Source organism: Pinus tabuliformis, chromosome J, assembly GCF_031772625.1.
Source record: "Pinus tabuliformis cultivar Carrire ecotype Pingquan chromosome J, CPIR1, whole genome shotgun sequence".
Taxonomy (NCBI): domain Eukaryota; kingdom Viridiplantae; phylum Streptophyta; class Pinopsida; order Pinales; family Pinaceae; genus Pinus; species Pinus tabuliformis.
Window position 1 is genome coordinate 183,019,859 of NC_142295.1, and position 16,388 is coordinate 183,036,246.

Consider the following 16,388-nt stretch of genomic DNA (forward strand, 5'->3'; position numbering starts at 1 on the left):
TAAAGTGACTTTCCTGTGTATAATTGCGTTTCGGTGTAAAAACCAAAATACATAGGAAAGACTCCCGAAGCGATAAATTTGGAGCCAAAGGGGAATTATAGGTGCGATTTATAAAATTTGAGTTCCGTAGGTGGGATTTTCGACGGGCCTCAAGTGGTAAATGGTATTGGGCCGGCTTCGCCCGATCCCATACAATGAACAACGCGTCACTGGCAGAGGAGAGAGGAAAACCACCTTTTCGGGCCGGTAACCTCTGTACCCTTAAGCCACCTAAAGTCACATATTGACCACTGGATCAGAGATCACCCAAATCAATGGTGGGGCTTGTGAAAGTGACCCAAGGTGGACCCGATATGATTATAGGGTGGATGCGATAAATTTTCAAGTCTGATAGAAAGTGTTCTGTCGGGTTTTTCACATATCTCTCGTGTATTTGGGATTTTACCCAAAACGCTTATGCAATGCGATATGCTACCTAGTGGCAAACCCGATAGGGATTTATAAGCAATTTAATGGAATTTCATGTCCAGATTTCACGTCCGATAGTGTATTTTCCAGAAATCCCTGTGTAATGAAATTTTCTTCATTTTCGGGTTTTTTCCTAAGAGAAGGCCCTGAATCATCTGTAACTACTCCAGATCCTCATGCCACACTGCAAGCGAGTGTTTTTATAGCAAATGATGCATTTTGAAGCCATAGAGCCATAGAGCTAGATGACTAGTCGAGTTGACAAGGAGCAAGGAAGCTTCAAAGGCACAGAGAGATGATGATATGTAGAGGAACGATTGGGGTAGCCGAAAAGCCAGAAAGGTACCTCAAAGGAGGAAGAGAGCTTAATTGAGAGTAGGCAAAAGCAAGAGGGTAGAGAGAGAGAAAAGCTAATGTGCAGAGCAGCGAAGGGAGTCTTTGGAGTCACTTGGAGGTCATGTGAAAAGCCAGAAAGATGAAAGCTGTAGAAAGCCAAAGCCAGAGCCAAAGAAGCTAGAGCTGAAGAGCCAGAGCTAGAGCCGAGAAGCTAGAGCCAGAGCCGATCGCCATAGCGAGATCCTAGAGCTAGAAAGCCAAGAGCTTCAGAGCCAGGGAATAAGATGGTGTTCTAAACCCATTGTGTTTTGTGTAAACTAGTGGAGTTGAGCGTGGAGCTTATAAAAGAACTTAGACCATAATCCCAGAGAGCCTAGTTGAGTTGACTAGAGATCAAGGAGATGTAGCCCAAGAGTTTTGGGTGAACTCCATATTAAACTTACTGTCTTATGTGTGATGCTCATTTGCTACATTGTTTCCCTGTTATATGTTTTATATCAGTTTAAGTAAATCAATTTATATCACATAAACAGTCTTAAAATAAACACCAGCATACACCTATTGTCCAGCACATTATTAATTCCGCATTTGTTAATCACTAGATCTTGGGAACCTTAAGTGTTGGAAGTGGGAGAGGTTCTTGTAATCCAACAAGAATAATTTTGGAGCCCCATTTTTAGATCATGTCTACAGACATAGACCCATGATAGGATGACCATCTGTGTAAAACCGTCATATAGATGATTTAATACTCTCCTGAAACTACAGCCCGAATGGATGAAACTAGATCCAGGTCTTCTGTCTCATCCAATAATTCTCTCAAGTACGAGCCTAACCATGTGAAAATGTGATCTAAAGTCAAACATGGGAAGACATTGTCTGATTACCACCGAATGATGTAAGTTGTTAATAGACGTGAGAGAAATCGCCAATAATGATAATGATTATCAAGGTACTACAATACATACTACATGGTGTGAATAGATGTTTTGATGTTGAACACCATACAAAGTATTTCAGTCAAAGGCCTATGATGTCCACGTATTAGCGGAAACAAGAAACTTGTTATTAATGTATGCAAGCCTTAAGGTACTAGAAGGGTGTTCCTAAGTCAACTTCTTGGATAACATGTTGATGTCGACAAGAAGCGAATCATCGTAGGAGGGCATTAACGTATCCCCCGTCAATGACATGAAATGAGTGTAATGATTTTGAAGACAAAATGTGACTAGTGACACAATTTTTAGGAATTATGGTCATGAAAATGAAGGTTTATGAGTACTGCAAAGGATGAATTTTACTGAATGACTTCTCTTGAACATGTGGGTGACACTGAATGAAGTGGTAGAATTGACCCAAAACCAAAGTGATGGATGATGTGATAGACCATAGGTATGATAACCATCAATCAGATAACCCAATGCAAACAGTCATAGAGATAAAGTGAAAGTGTCATGTTCAAGAGCGACTTACTACCATAAAGTGATTTATCCCTTTTCCCATTTCCCTTAGTCATTGCTGACCGATACCTCTTTTATTTTTTAGTAAGCTTGAGGAGGATAACATATGATTGTAGTATAATTCCACCCTTCATGTGAATCCATCTCTATGTGATGTTTTAATGAGTCTAGTAAAGGTGAAACTCGGTCTTGTCATGATGGACAAGTTTGTCGCTATTTGATTCTTTAACGAGTTTGACGACAATGAGAACTTGGTACTTTTAATGTTTATAGAGTTAGGAAAGTGACAAACAGAAAACTCCACATATTGTTTATAAATTTGTCTCTCAAGTCCAAAAAAATGTAAAATAATACAAGAGAGAACCTATTGACCATGCTCGATCAATGTATTCCTTTTTTGTATGTAATATATCTTAGTCGGGAAAAGGGTTAAACTTATACTGATTAAGTGTTGTTTCCAATCCATTTACAAGCTGAAAAGGACAAGAGCTCAACAATCTTTTCATGTTTCAAGAGTCTAAAAAGAGGTTAAAGAGGACTCCGTGATTTTATTTTCTTTTAACGAGTCAAAAAAGGAAAATAATTGGTGATCTTTTCATTTTTTATGAGTCAAAAAAGAGCTTAAAGAGGACTCCACTTAGAGGAACGAGTGGTGTCTATGATAGCAACCAGTTTCAATGACGTTGGAACTTCTCAAAACATATTTATTTATGTGAAGAGGCTGGCTAATAAGACCACTCATTGCAACTATTCCTCAAAAAGGGTAAAACAACCAAGTTAAAGCGTCTGATCAGCCAAGCAGATAGTGACGATGGAAGGAGAAAAACCAAGGCTCATCTGATAGAATGGAAATCACGGAGGTTAAATGGACATGGGTTCATTTTTACATAAGATTGAACCATGGAGAACTCTTCTTGGATTCAGTTTCATGTATACACAAGCTTGAAATGATAAACTATGCTTGGATTTAGTTTCATTTTTACACAAGCTTGAACCATGAAAAACTATGCTTAAGATTGGTTTACATGCCCCTAGCATGATGACTAGATTCTAGGTGCATGCCCCCCAACCTTCATTACATTCACCTAAGTAGACTACTCGTGGCTATCAGGTGGATGAAATGAAGGTTCATTTACGAGATGAAGTGAATGACTCGACTAGCATTTTACAAGATCTCATCAAAGACTTGAATTAGAACTTTTCCCCAGGGGACCTTGTTTCATTTTTTAACAAGCTTGACACAAGACAAGGAACTCTGTTCAAATTCATTGTTTGATTTTTTAACGAGCTTGACACAAGACAAGGAACTATTCTCTGATTCCTTGTTTCATTTTTTAACGAGCTTGACACAAGAGAAGGAACTATGGTCTAGGACCTATTTCATTTTTTAATGAGGTTGACATAGTAAAAGAACTATCCTCATATTCCTTGATCAAGAGCCATAAGAGGTCATGAATTCCAAGAGGTTCTCATCAGATGGGAGAAAAATTCTCTAGAAGGGATACGTAGCAAGGAATCCATTGGAGAGATATGGTTCGAATGCCCCCAATACATAATGCACAACATCATGGAATTGATCGTCAGTTGCTATAGGCATGGAACGGGTTGTCACATAATTGACCCATGGCGGTGAATATACCAATGGGACAAAAGGGCCATTTAGGGAAGATGGTTGACTGGAAGCAATATTTGGACCGGGAAATGAAAGCTGGTCAATGGTGATAATTCTGCGTTCATGTGGGAATCACATCACTCAAAAGAGTGTTGAATCATTAGCTCACATATCATAAACATAGTCGCGCCCAACAAGTAAATTACAATCTAAAGGGCCTCGGATTACCATCACATTGAGATAAACAATCTTTCCTCGCAAAGTAATAGGAAACTGAGGAAGGATCCCTAATGGTTGATTGGTTCCTCTGTTAAAAGCCAACAGATTCTAGGTAATTGGCACAAGTGGCAGGGAATTGAGCACCTGCCAAGCAGTGGAGGAAAGGATACTCACATATGCACCTTCACCTATAATAGTGCTAGATACAATCACATTATAAACCTATACTATGATATGGAAAGGCACATAGGAAGGAAGATGAAATCTTGCTAGTCGATTCCAATCAAAGAAAGTTAACAGACTACTTGAAGGGGATACCGTAAGAATAGGAGAATTACCTCTTTGAGTTACGAGAATGGGAGGATTTTCCTCTTGTCTTGGTGGAACAGGAGGGTTGCCTCCAAGCTCATTGGAAGCTAAAGAAATGGAAAGAACCTGAGTGGTATCATACTTACTCCCTATCAGAAAGGTACGATTAACTAAAGGTGGAATTAGGTCAACTGTTTCCTATACTTGTGATTGGTCAGGTATAGACTCATGGGATTCACATTTGGAGAGAGTGGGTTTGACCGATGGTTGATTTGAGTGAGTCACTTCATCAACTAGTGAAGGATTAAGGGAGATTCTATTGAAAATAGTATTGAGAGGGGGGGTGAATCAATATTATTAAGTCAAATTCTTTTTCAATTTATACAAAGATTTGTATATGCCACTTCAGTTAATGAAAACAACGTGTATACGTAACTCTGACTAATGAAACTCGCGTATAACTTCCAGAATTATAATTTAATTCATTCTTCAGATGTTTATCATTAATCTGTGTGTGAGAACCATATAACGGTAAGCAGGAACAGAAAGGTAGAGCAGACAGTCACAAAAAAAAAATACAAGATATAAGGTGGAAACCCAATGTGGGTGAAAACCACCTACTGCAATATGTCTCTATCTTCTTTCAATTAGAAACTTTTTTTACAATGATTTTGTACTAGTGTAGTCTTATACCAGCACACAGGCTTAAACCTGTAGAAGGCTACAACCTCATCTCGTTCTCCAGCTTCTCCTGGAAGGGAGCTACAACCCCCTTAGCTCTTGTACTAGCTGAGTTACTAGTACGTAGGTGCTGACCTACAGAATACTTCAACATCCGCTTTTCTTCTAGGGACCACGTTTCATAAATTTTCAGACTAGATCCATGAATATCAATGAAACATCAAGTATATCTACAACAACCAAACTCCTATGTACAAATACTGAATCAACCAATAAGTTCTCAGAATGCTATAACTGGAAACTAGTACCAGTAACCAGACACCAATTCTGAACCCAGAACACTGCAGCAATAAACAGAAGCAGCTAAAACATATTTCAAGAGACGTATGCTATTTCACCGATAGAAACCTGCGTACATACGTAGCTATGCCAAAGCCAACCAGCGTATACGCAGTCTTCACTTGCTTAACTTGCGTGTATACGCACCTCCACTATGTCTAACCTGCGTATAGATCTATGAAAGATAATTTATTCTTTTACTTATTTCAACATCAGTTATACCTAGATTATCAGATTTATAGATTTAATCACGCGCCAAATATAATAGATAAAAATCAAATAATGATACTACTATTCAAGCCTTGAGATCTCGACCCATCAGTAGATCTTAGCCATCGTGTAATGCTTAGGTTTCTCCTTGATTCATATCCAGCCGCGACTCACCAACCCATCACCCATATTCCAGATCTTGCCCCTCTTAAGATATTCAACACATAAGTCAATACCCTTGCCAAATGATCTCCTTCCCTTTTTATAGTCTTAGGCCTTACTCAAACCATGGTCCAAAGCCATTGAGAACTAATACTAGGGACGCAATACTTGGGTTCAATACTTTAAATGCAATATGAAGGACGAAAACCATAGGTTTAAATATGTCAGACTAAATACCATCGACCAACCATATGTTTTCCCACATGTACGCGCTTTTCTTTGCATGAAAGTGTGTGCATACATATATGCGCCTTCTAATCAGTACACCCACATGTATACACGACTTTGTTACGAGGAACCTACGTATACCTCATTTTCTTTCATTCTGAGAGCCTCAACTGTGATTTGCCATTGAGTGAGTTGCCATCAAGGACAACACTTATGTCATCGAGCCAAACCTATTCCAAACCTGTGTCATAATGCCAACAATATCCCCCTTTGGACTTGATGGCAACCCAAAGTCACTCAAATTCATTCTCCCCCTTTGACATCAAGGGCAAAGGGTTATGCTCCCCCTAAGTCCATGCTAAAATCACTACTTTGTTGAGCTGACCAAGCTCCTCCTGACTTGTAGGCAAGGTCTGCAAGAAGATGTTCTATAAAAGAAACATGACTTTATACATCATAAATGACCTTCCTATCACCAAAGACTCATACATACATCCATCTCCCATCCAAATGGGAATATACCAGTATTGACTCATCCACCCAACCAAGTGGGGATACATGATAAAATAAGAACATTACATCATTCATCCCAGGCATAGTGGGGAAACCAAAGTAGGCCATTACATGACCTTGATAAAAGAAATATAAGACATAGAGACAAAATATCTACAGCAAGACTATGACAGTTATCAACAACAAACATCAGCAGCATTTGTCAATCATTATTCAGACCAGCACCCATGTTCTCCTTCTGCACCTGTTCCACCTGAAATTAAACCAACTATGAATTTGAACCAAGATCTTCTAAGATAATGCCAACAATGCATTATTAGAAGAATATATGCTCCCCTTGAGCCTGTGCCAGATGGTCTCTGTCAAACCCATATCAGACTCTTTTCATCCTGAGCATGGCCCCACTGCTTTTCTTCAAACCATCATATATGCGACTATACCTTAATAAGCTGGCATATGTATGCAGATCCTCCTCATTCAACTCGCGTACAACCACTTTTTCTCTTAAACAGACAAGATTCAACAGCAAGATGATGCATCAACTACCCCCAGCTTCTGTTTGAGGTATTCAAATGTCTCCCTAGTCAGTGGTTTGGTGAGGATATCAGCAACTTGTTCCTTAGAGGGAACATACTCCAAATTGACCTTTTGTTCAAGCATTTCTTCCCAGAGAAAATGATATTTGATCTGTATGTGCCTAGTCTTTGAATGCATGACAGGATTCTTTGAAATACTGATTGCACATGTATTATCACAAAAAAAGGAGATAGGTGGAGTACAAGTGATTTGAAGGTCTTGCAATGTTTGCATCATCCAAAGGAGTTCCGTGCAGCGAGATGCAGTGGCTACATATTCTGCTTCAGCTGTAGATAATGTAATAGAACTTTGTTTCTTGCTGAACCAAGATACTAATCTAGGACCCATGAAGAATGCACCACCACTAGTGCTTTTTCTGTCATCCACACTTCCTGCCCAATCTGCATCTGTATATGCATGAAGTGTGAGATCTATACCTCTAGTATACCATAAGACATAGTCTTGAGTTCCTTGAAGATACTTGAAAATTCTCTTAACTGCCTGAAGATGAGTTTCCTTTGGATTTGCCTGAAACCTTGCAACTATTCCCACTGCATGCACAATGTCTGGTCAGGTACCTGTCAGATAGAGCAGACTACCAATCATGGATCCATAGGTTGGTTGATGTACTGCTGCCGATTCATCATTTACACTGAGGCTACATCCTGTTACCACAGGGGTACATACTAGTTTTGAATCCTCCATCCCATATTTCTTCAAGATCTGCTTGAGATACTTGGTTTGTGATAGAAAAATGTCGTCTTTTTTTTATTGGACTTGTAAACCAAGAAAATATGTGAGCTCACCAAGCATGGACATTTCAAACTCTTTCTACATCACCAAGGCAAAATTTTGAATCATGTCTTCTTCATTGCTACCAAAGATGATATCATCAACATACACAACAAGTATTAGCAACTTATCATTGTCAATTTTTATATATAGATTGCTATCAGTTGATCCTTTTATAAAACCTTCTTGATGGAGGTACTTATCCAACTGATAATACCAAGCCCTTGGAGCCTGTTTAATGCCATAGAGAGCCTTTTTGAGTCTGCATACAAGTTTTGGATCATTTCCAAGAATAAACCCATCTGGTTGTTCAATATATACTTCTTCATCCAAGTCTCCATTTAGGAAGGCAAACTTCACATCCATTTGAAATACTTTGAACTTTTGAAAGCTAGAAAGAGCAAGGAACATTCTTATGGCCTTAAGTCTAGCAATTGGTGCAAAATTTTCTTCAAAGTCTATCCCTTCTTGTTGAGCATACCCTTTGCAAACAAGTCTAGCCTTGTTTCTAATCACATATCCATTTTCATTCAACTTATTTTTGAACATCCATTTTGTTCCTAGGAACCAACTCCCAAGTGTTATTCTTTTCAATCTGCTCAAGTTATTCCTCCATGGCCTTGACCCAACATTCATCTTTGCATGCCTCTCTTACATTTTTTGGTTTAGTGGAGGAGTGTAATGCTAGATAGCTTGAAGCTTCTGAAATGGTTCTTCTTGTCTGTACACCTGCCTCTTTCTACCCCAAAATTTGAGATTCTGAATGATTCTTCTGAACGTACTTGGATGGAGTCTTTTCTTCTATCCTTATCTATTCTTTTGGTGCCTCATGGGTTTCTTCTTCATCATGAATCTGATTTGATGTTGATGGATAGTCGTCATCATCTTTGAAATCTTTAGATTTTACCTGCCCAGGAGTGTTTCCTTCTTCATCTACCACTACATCAATACTTTCAACAATTTTTCCAAGTCTTTTATTATAACACTTGTATTCTTTGCTATGGGGAGAGTAACCAAGGAGAATGCCTTCATCTGCTCTAGGTTTAAACTTGCCAAGATTTTCGTCAGTCTTCTTGATGTAGCATTTGCTTCCAAAATTTTGAAAATTTTACCATGAGAGTCTAACCATACCAAAGTTCATGAGGAGTCTGAGTGTTGTTTACCTGGATATTTTTCTTGTTGAGAATAGTAACTGCAGCAAATGTGGCTTGACCCCAAAAGGTTGTGGGAGTTCCAGACTCATCATGCATAGCACGAGCCATTTGTTGAACCGTTATGTTCATCCTTTCCACTACTCCATTTTAATGAGGAGTCCTTGTAGTAGAGAATTCCCTTCTTATTCCATGTTATTCACAAAAATCGAAAAATTCATCCAAGGTAAATTCTCCTCATAGCCAGTGTTCATCATTCTTGCATAGATAGCATTGTTGTTGTCCTCCCTTGAGTATATATAAATTATTTGGAGTTCTTATGCCCTTGATCACTATTTCTCCTGTATCAAGCTCACGGACAATGCATCCATTTGATCGAAATATTACTTCATTTCCTTGATCACACATTTGACTGACACTTAATCAATTATGTTTTAAGCCATCAACATACATAACATTTCCAGCCTTGACCTTTCCTTTCTAAAGAACATAACCTTTACCTTTTATGAGTGTAGGGGTGTCATTTCCAAATGAGACCTCCTTTTCCTTTTCTAAGGCACTATATTATTGAAGTTTATCTTTATCACCTGTCATATGTTTGAGCATCCACTATCGATGTACCACTGAATTTCCTGTCCTTCTGCATATAAGGCTATCCCACATCTTTTTGGTTGTGATTCTTTATTTTACCATGTTTTGCCGAAACCTACTCCTGCATTCAGAATCTTCATGATCAAAGTTGTTACAAATAGAACATTCTACTTCATTCTCAAGAGCATAAAAGTTATTATAGGTCCTTTTCATGATCTTAGTCATACTCCTTTGTTTTTGAGCTTCTCTAGTCATGATTGTCTTGTAGGCAACACATTGAGCTTCTTTGTGACCAAAGTTATGACAAGAGAAACATTGGCCATTGAAGAAGCTCCTGCGATTATCAAATCTACCAACCAAATGATTGTAGTTTCTATTGACATCCATTCTTGAGGTAATTTGAGAATGATTTACCTAGTAGTCTTTGTTCATTGTTGAGGTAAATTGTCCCTGACTTACATGGTGATCTGCATTATTCTTTTGTTGTGGATTGTCAACCTGTTCACTTCTCCTTGCTGCATCAAGATAACTTTTGCAGGTGGATGGCTTTTGTGATTGCTTCTGTGCTTGAGATACTTCTTTAGTGTATCCAAGACCCATCTTGATTTGAAGAGAACACTACACTTTGATAATCTCATCTAAAGTTTCAGTTCCTTTAGCAAATTTAAGATTAAGAGATTTTGTTTTTTAAATATCTTTCATAAGTCCCACAATTTCACATTCTAACTTTTCATTGTGTTTTTCCCTTTCAGCAAGTTTGAATGTCAGAGTATCTATAATCATATTTTTTTCCTATAAACAATTTTTGAGTTTAGAAATTTCTTCATAGAGACCTTCTTCATCTATAACATCCAGGAAATCATCATCTTCAAAAGCCATCAAAAGTCTATAATATTACGTTGTTCATCTTTATCACTAATTGAATATCCATCAGTAGCTTCATGTGTATAATAGCTCTCCTCACTTACATTCTGTTTTTTGTTCCATCTAACTGGTTCCTTACCTTTGTCAAGTTTATCTTTATGAGGACATTTGGTAGCATAATGACTGACTCTCCCACAAGCAAAGCATTTGAAAGGTAGCTTTCCTTTGAATCTTCCAATTCCCCGTTGAATGTTCTTGACAAAATTAGATTCTTCCTCTTCTTCTGACATATGTTCCGACTCATTGTAATGTCCTTTTCCTAAGGGTTTGAATGCATCTTCTCTCCTATCTGATGGTCCACCTTTTCTCATTTCGTATGTAATTAGGATTCCGTGCAGCTATGACATGCTAAGGCTTTGTAGATTCTTCTTTTCTTCTATGGCAGAAACTTTTGAATCAAACTTAGGAGACAAAGATCTTAGAACCTTTTCAACCAAAACAACTTCTTTTATTTCTTCACCCAAGTTTTTCATACAATTAACAATCTCATTTATACAAAGGAAATAGCTAGCCATGCTTTCATCATTGTACATTCTGAGTATTTCATACTGAATTTTGAGAGTTTGAAGTTTTGCTCATTTTACCTGATCATCTCATTCATAGCTCAGAATAATCTTGTCCCATATTTCTTTTGTGGTTTTGAGTTGCATAACCGTGACGAATTCTGAATGAGATAGACTCCCTAATAGGGTATTTATAGCCTTTGCATTTGTTTCATACTACTTCTTACCAGCCGTATCTGTAGGAGGTTCTGAACGAAATGTGTATCCTGTTTCCACAATATCCCAAACTTCTGTACCAAGAGATTGAAGATAGGCAGTGATTCTTACCTTCCAATAGACGAAGTTGCTCCCATCAAAAATTGGTGGCCTGATAGATCTTCCTTCAAGAGATCAAGCTTCCCCTAAAGGTCCTCCTCTGATACCAATTGTTGAAAATAATACTGAGAGGGGGGGTGAACCATTATTATTAAGTCAAATTCTTTTTCAATTTATACAAAGATTTGTATACACCACTTCAGTTAATGAAAACAACGTGTATACGCAACTATGACTAATGAAACTCATGTATAACTTCCAGACTTATAATTTAATTTATTCTTCAGATGTTGATTATTAATCTGTGTGTCAGAACCATATAACAGTAAGAAGGAATAGAAAAGTAGAGCAAACAATCACACAAAAGAACACAACATATAAGGTGGAAACGCAATGTGGGTGAAAACCACCTACTGCAATATGTCTCTATCCTCCTTCAATTAGAAACTTCTTTTACAATGATTCTATACTAGTTCAGTCTTATAGCAGCACGCAGGCTTCAACTTGTAGAAGGATACAACCTTCTCTCATTCTCCAGCTTCTCCTAGAAGGGAGCTACAACCCCCTTAGCTCTTGTACTAGCTGAGTTACTAGTACGTAGGTGCTAACCTAGAGAAGGCTTCAACCTCCTCTTTTCTTCCAGGGACCACGTTTCATAAATTTTCAGATTTGATCCATGAATAACAATCAAACATAAAGTAGATTTGCAACAACAAAACTCTTCAATACAAATACTAAATCAACCAATAACTTCTCAGAATGTTGTAACCGGAAACCAGTACCAGTAACCAAACACCAATTCTGAACCCAAAACACTGCAACAATAAACAGAAGTAGCTAAAACATATTTCAAGAGATGTACGCTATTTCACCAATAGAAACCTATGTACATACGCAACTATGCCAAAGCCAACCAGTGTATACATAGTCTTCACTTGCTTAACCTGTGTGTATATATGTCTCTGTTGTGTCTAACCTACGTACAGATCTATAAAAGATAATTTATCCTTTTACTTAATTAGACATCAGTTATACCCAGATTATCAGATTTATAGATCTAATCATGCACTACATATAATAGATCAAAATCACATAATGATACTACTTTTCAAGCCTTCAGATCTTGACCCATCAATAGATCTTAACCTTCATGTAATGCTCAGGTTCCTCCATGGTTCAGATCCAGTTGTCACTCACCAAGCCATCACTAGTATTCCAGATCTTGCCCCTCTCAAGATATTCAACACATAAGTCAATAACCTTGCCAAATGATCTCCTTCCCTTTTTATAGTCTTAGCCCTTACTCAAACCATGGTCCAAAACCATTGAGAACTAATACTAGGGACCCAATACTTGGGTTCAACACTTCAAATTCAATACCAAGGACCAAAACCATAGGTTCAAATATGTTGGACTAAATACCATGGACCAACCATAAGTTTTCCCACATGTACGCGCTTTTCTTTGCATGAAAGTGCATGCATATGTATATGTGCCTTTTGATTGGTACATCCACATGTATATGCAACTTTGTTACGAGGAACCTATGTATACCTCATTTTCTTTCATTCTAAGAGCCTGAACTGTGATCTGCCATTTGAGTTAGTTTCCATCGCGAACAACACTTATGTCATAGAGCCAAACCTGTTCCAAACCTATGTCATAATGCCAACAGATTCTCTTGTAACCAGATGGAAGTCGCTGCGGAGAAGCAGGAGAGTTATCCAACACTTTTTGGGTTCATCCAGATAGGCACAAAGGTGAATGGGGTGATTCCCTTTGCATAGCCTACAGGGAAACTTATTTTTACCCTTATTTCCATGAACGTTTCTACCACTAGTTGATGGTGTGTCACCAGCATGATCTTCAGAGGGTGATGACACATGATGATGTGAATGAGAAGACCATTTTTCTAAGATTTTAAGAATACCAGAACAATTTCGAAGAGGATGGTCTCCCATACAAAGTTTGCAAGCATATCGAAGTTTGGGAGGCTTATCAGATGGTTTCGCATCAGAAGTTGCATTCGAAGCAATAGTTTCTTGGTTTCCCCCATGCTAAATTTTCTTCTTCTTCTTATTATTACCTTTCTTCTTCTTCTTAACCACCTCTTTACTAGTGTCAATACTTTAACCAGACAAAGAGGAAGAAGGGGACGAAGAAGCAACCGAAGAAGAAGGTAAAGGGTTAACTTTAGGATTAACTGGAGGTTGTTTTTTCTAGGTGCAGGAATATTCAGTTGAGGGGCCAAGGACATTGAGAAAAACCATACTAACAAGCTAATGGTAAGTCCCAGAAGGGACAATGTAGCCATATAAGGAGCACTAATATTTCTGAAAGGAGGAAAAGGGCTAGGATTCCCATCAAAAGGAATTCCTTGATCGGCAAACTCCAGAGTTGTTGCCATATGTATCAACCCAAGATCAACTAAGGAATTATGTGGAGGATGTTATCCATGGTCAATTAATTTTATTTTAATCAAAATAGCATAACAAAACAAAAGAGTGAAAATCTAGGCAAAAGGATTACCAAGTAACTATGAACTACAATATACTGCCTCAGTAAACCAAGGACTTAACATACGTGTAGGAAATATCCCCGAATGTTGTTTTCAGTGTATCACAATATATAAGGAGGCTGAATTAGTTACGTATGGATGGATAACAACCTAATGTAGTCCTCCCAAATATACCCCAAAGTATGTGGAGGCCCAATCCATGTTAGTGTTGCCTAATGCGAAATCACACAGTGAGAGCATTCCTTTATAATTTTCGTACTATAACACCGACCTATATACCCAAAGGTACATGGACGAGCTTCGATATACTTATGTACATGTGATGAGGTATCACACTCAGAATGTATCGTAGACAATTAGCGACAGCTACTATGTTTAACGACACTGGAGCACGTTTCTAGCCTAGACCTCTAAATGTTATGCATTAAGTTACAATGCTCCATTAGGTTAATTAAGATAAATTTTAAGTTGATCCTCTTAAGAATTTTCCTTTCAAGGTTCACCACGTGATTTATGCTTGCAATTCCTAGAATGCAACTAACATGAGAAACATTCTTTCATTCAATTAACAATGAAATCTGTAGCTAGTAAGGGATAGAGAAATCAGATCTTTGACAAAGATCAAACAATACAACTAATGCAATTTTCCCTATACTATTCCTATAAGCACACACAAACCTATAAATGCATAATGAAAGTTTTTCTTTTCATTTCCATTAATGTTTAGATGAACAAAAGGAAACTAAATGCACAAAAAATAAATCAATACTTTTTGCAAGAAACGAAGACTTTACGACAGTTCCTTTTTTCAAAGAAATGAAGACTTTACGAAACTTCCTTTTCAGAAAAGACTAATAAACATAAGCTAAAATTGACAATGAATTTATAATGATAAATAAATCATTTAAGAAACACTAAAAAATCAAGGCCAAAGTAGGGCTAGGAGAAGAAATACAAATTGATTTTAGAACCGTTGAAAACATTGATCTTTTAGTAAACAAAATCAGAGGAGACAAGGGCTGAGGAGGTGAATAAGGTAACTAAAAAGGAGGAGAAGGAACCCTTATATATCATAGTAGAGTTAGTGAGCCCTAATAATGTCATCAACAATCATAGCCTCATATCCAATGATGTTCCTCTATAACCTAAATACAGTTCTACCCAGAAGAAAACCATTATACACTTTGAAGAGACATTTAGAATGTTGGGAACAAAAATTTTGGAAGCTTTCCAAAGAAGATGGAATGCCTTACCCCATAGCCTATAAATCAAATAATATCAATCATGTGAAAGGATAACGAATGCCTCACCCCACAGCCTATACATCAAACAATATCACTCACGTGAATGGTTGAGGAATGCCTCACCCCATAGCCTATAAATCAAAGAATATCACTCATGTGAAAGGCTGAGGAATTCCTTCAAGAGAACATTATTGTACAAGAGAATCATATAGAGGATGAAAATCAAGTGGATAAGAGTAAAACTTAGTCCACCCTTTCTACTAGGCTTAGAAGAAGGAAGCGATGAATCAGGAAAGTAGGGAGAGTGGACAAATATATAAAGGAATGTAGGTTTTTACCCACGAGAGGGCACAACATATGAGGAGCCTTGGAATGTAGGGATGCTACCAAGGTTGTGAAAGAGCTTCACACAAATGACTAAGTTGTTGAGAGGATGAGCAACACCTTCAGTAGGGGGGTGATGATGATTTCCATCAATATGTATATTTTGAAGATAATTATGCCATCTTCCGGCCTTAAAACTATCCTTCTCTCACATTAATTCACATTTTTTGTTATATTATTGTTGGTAAGAGGAGAAAAATGTGTTTTTCATAGTATTTGGCATAATGTGGTTTAATTGTAGGAAAAAGAAGCATTTTTTAGGAAATGACTATGCAGGGGCTTGATGGAGACAACTAGGAGAGAATCTATGGGGCTTTTCCACCTCCTTAACTCCCTAACTCATCTTGCAATCACATATTCCTCTCTCACCAGCTCAAATTCACTGGTAGTCAAGTGACTCCTAATCCAAGTGAAGCATAAGAGGGACAAAGATTCACCATTTCTGAGATCAACGAGGAAATCACTCCTACTTTCAAGGGAGCTTCTATCAGCCTCCCATTCGTATAAATAAACGAGAAGAAAAAATCATTAGGATTCAAGGTTTTTTTCATCTACGAGTAGCTATTGATGATGGAGCTTGACATTGTTACTTTTAACTTTCATGTTATGTATGAGACCTTTACTTTTTTATAATGAGAAATTTGATTTTAAGCTGCATTTGAGTTAGTTTCAGAGGGCCCTTGGGTTTGGGCCTAACCCAAAGGCTTTTCTCCCTCTTTTTGTACTTATGTTTTGTTCTTGATTCAAAGTAGTTAATAGTTTCTTTCATTTTGGTAGAGATTGACCTATAAAAAGTTGTGGTTGCAAGCCTCTTACTCAACTCTCTTGTGGGAGAATGAGTGGAAGGATTCAC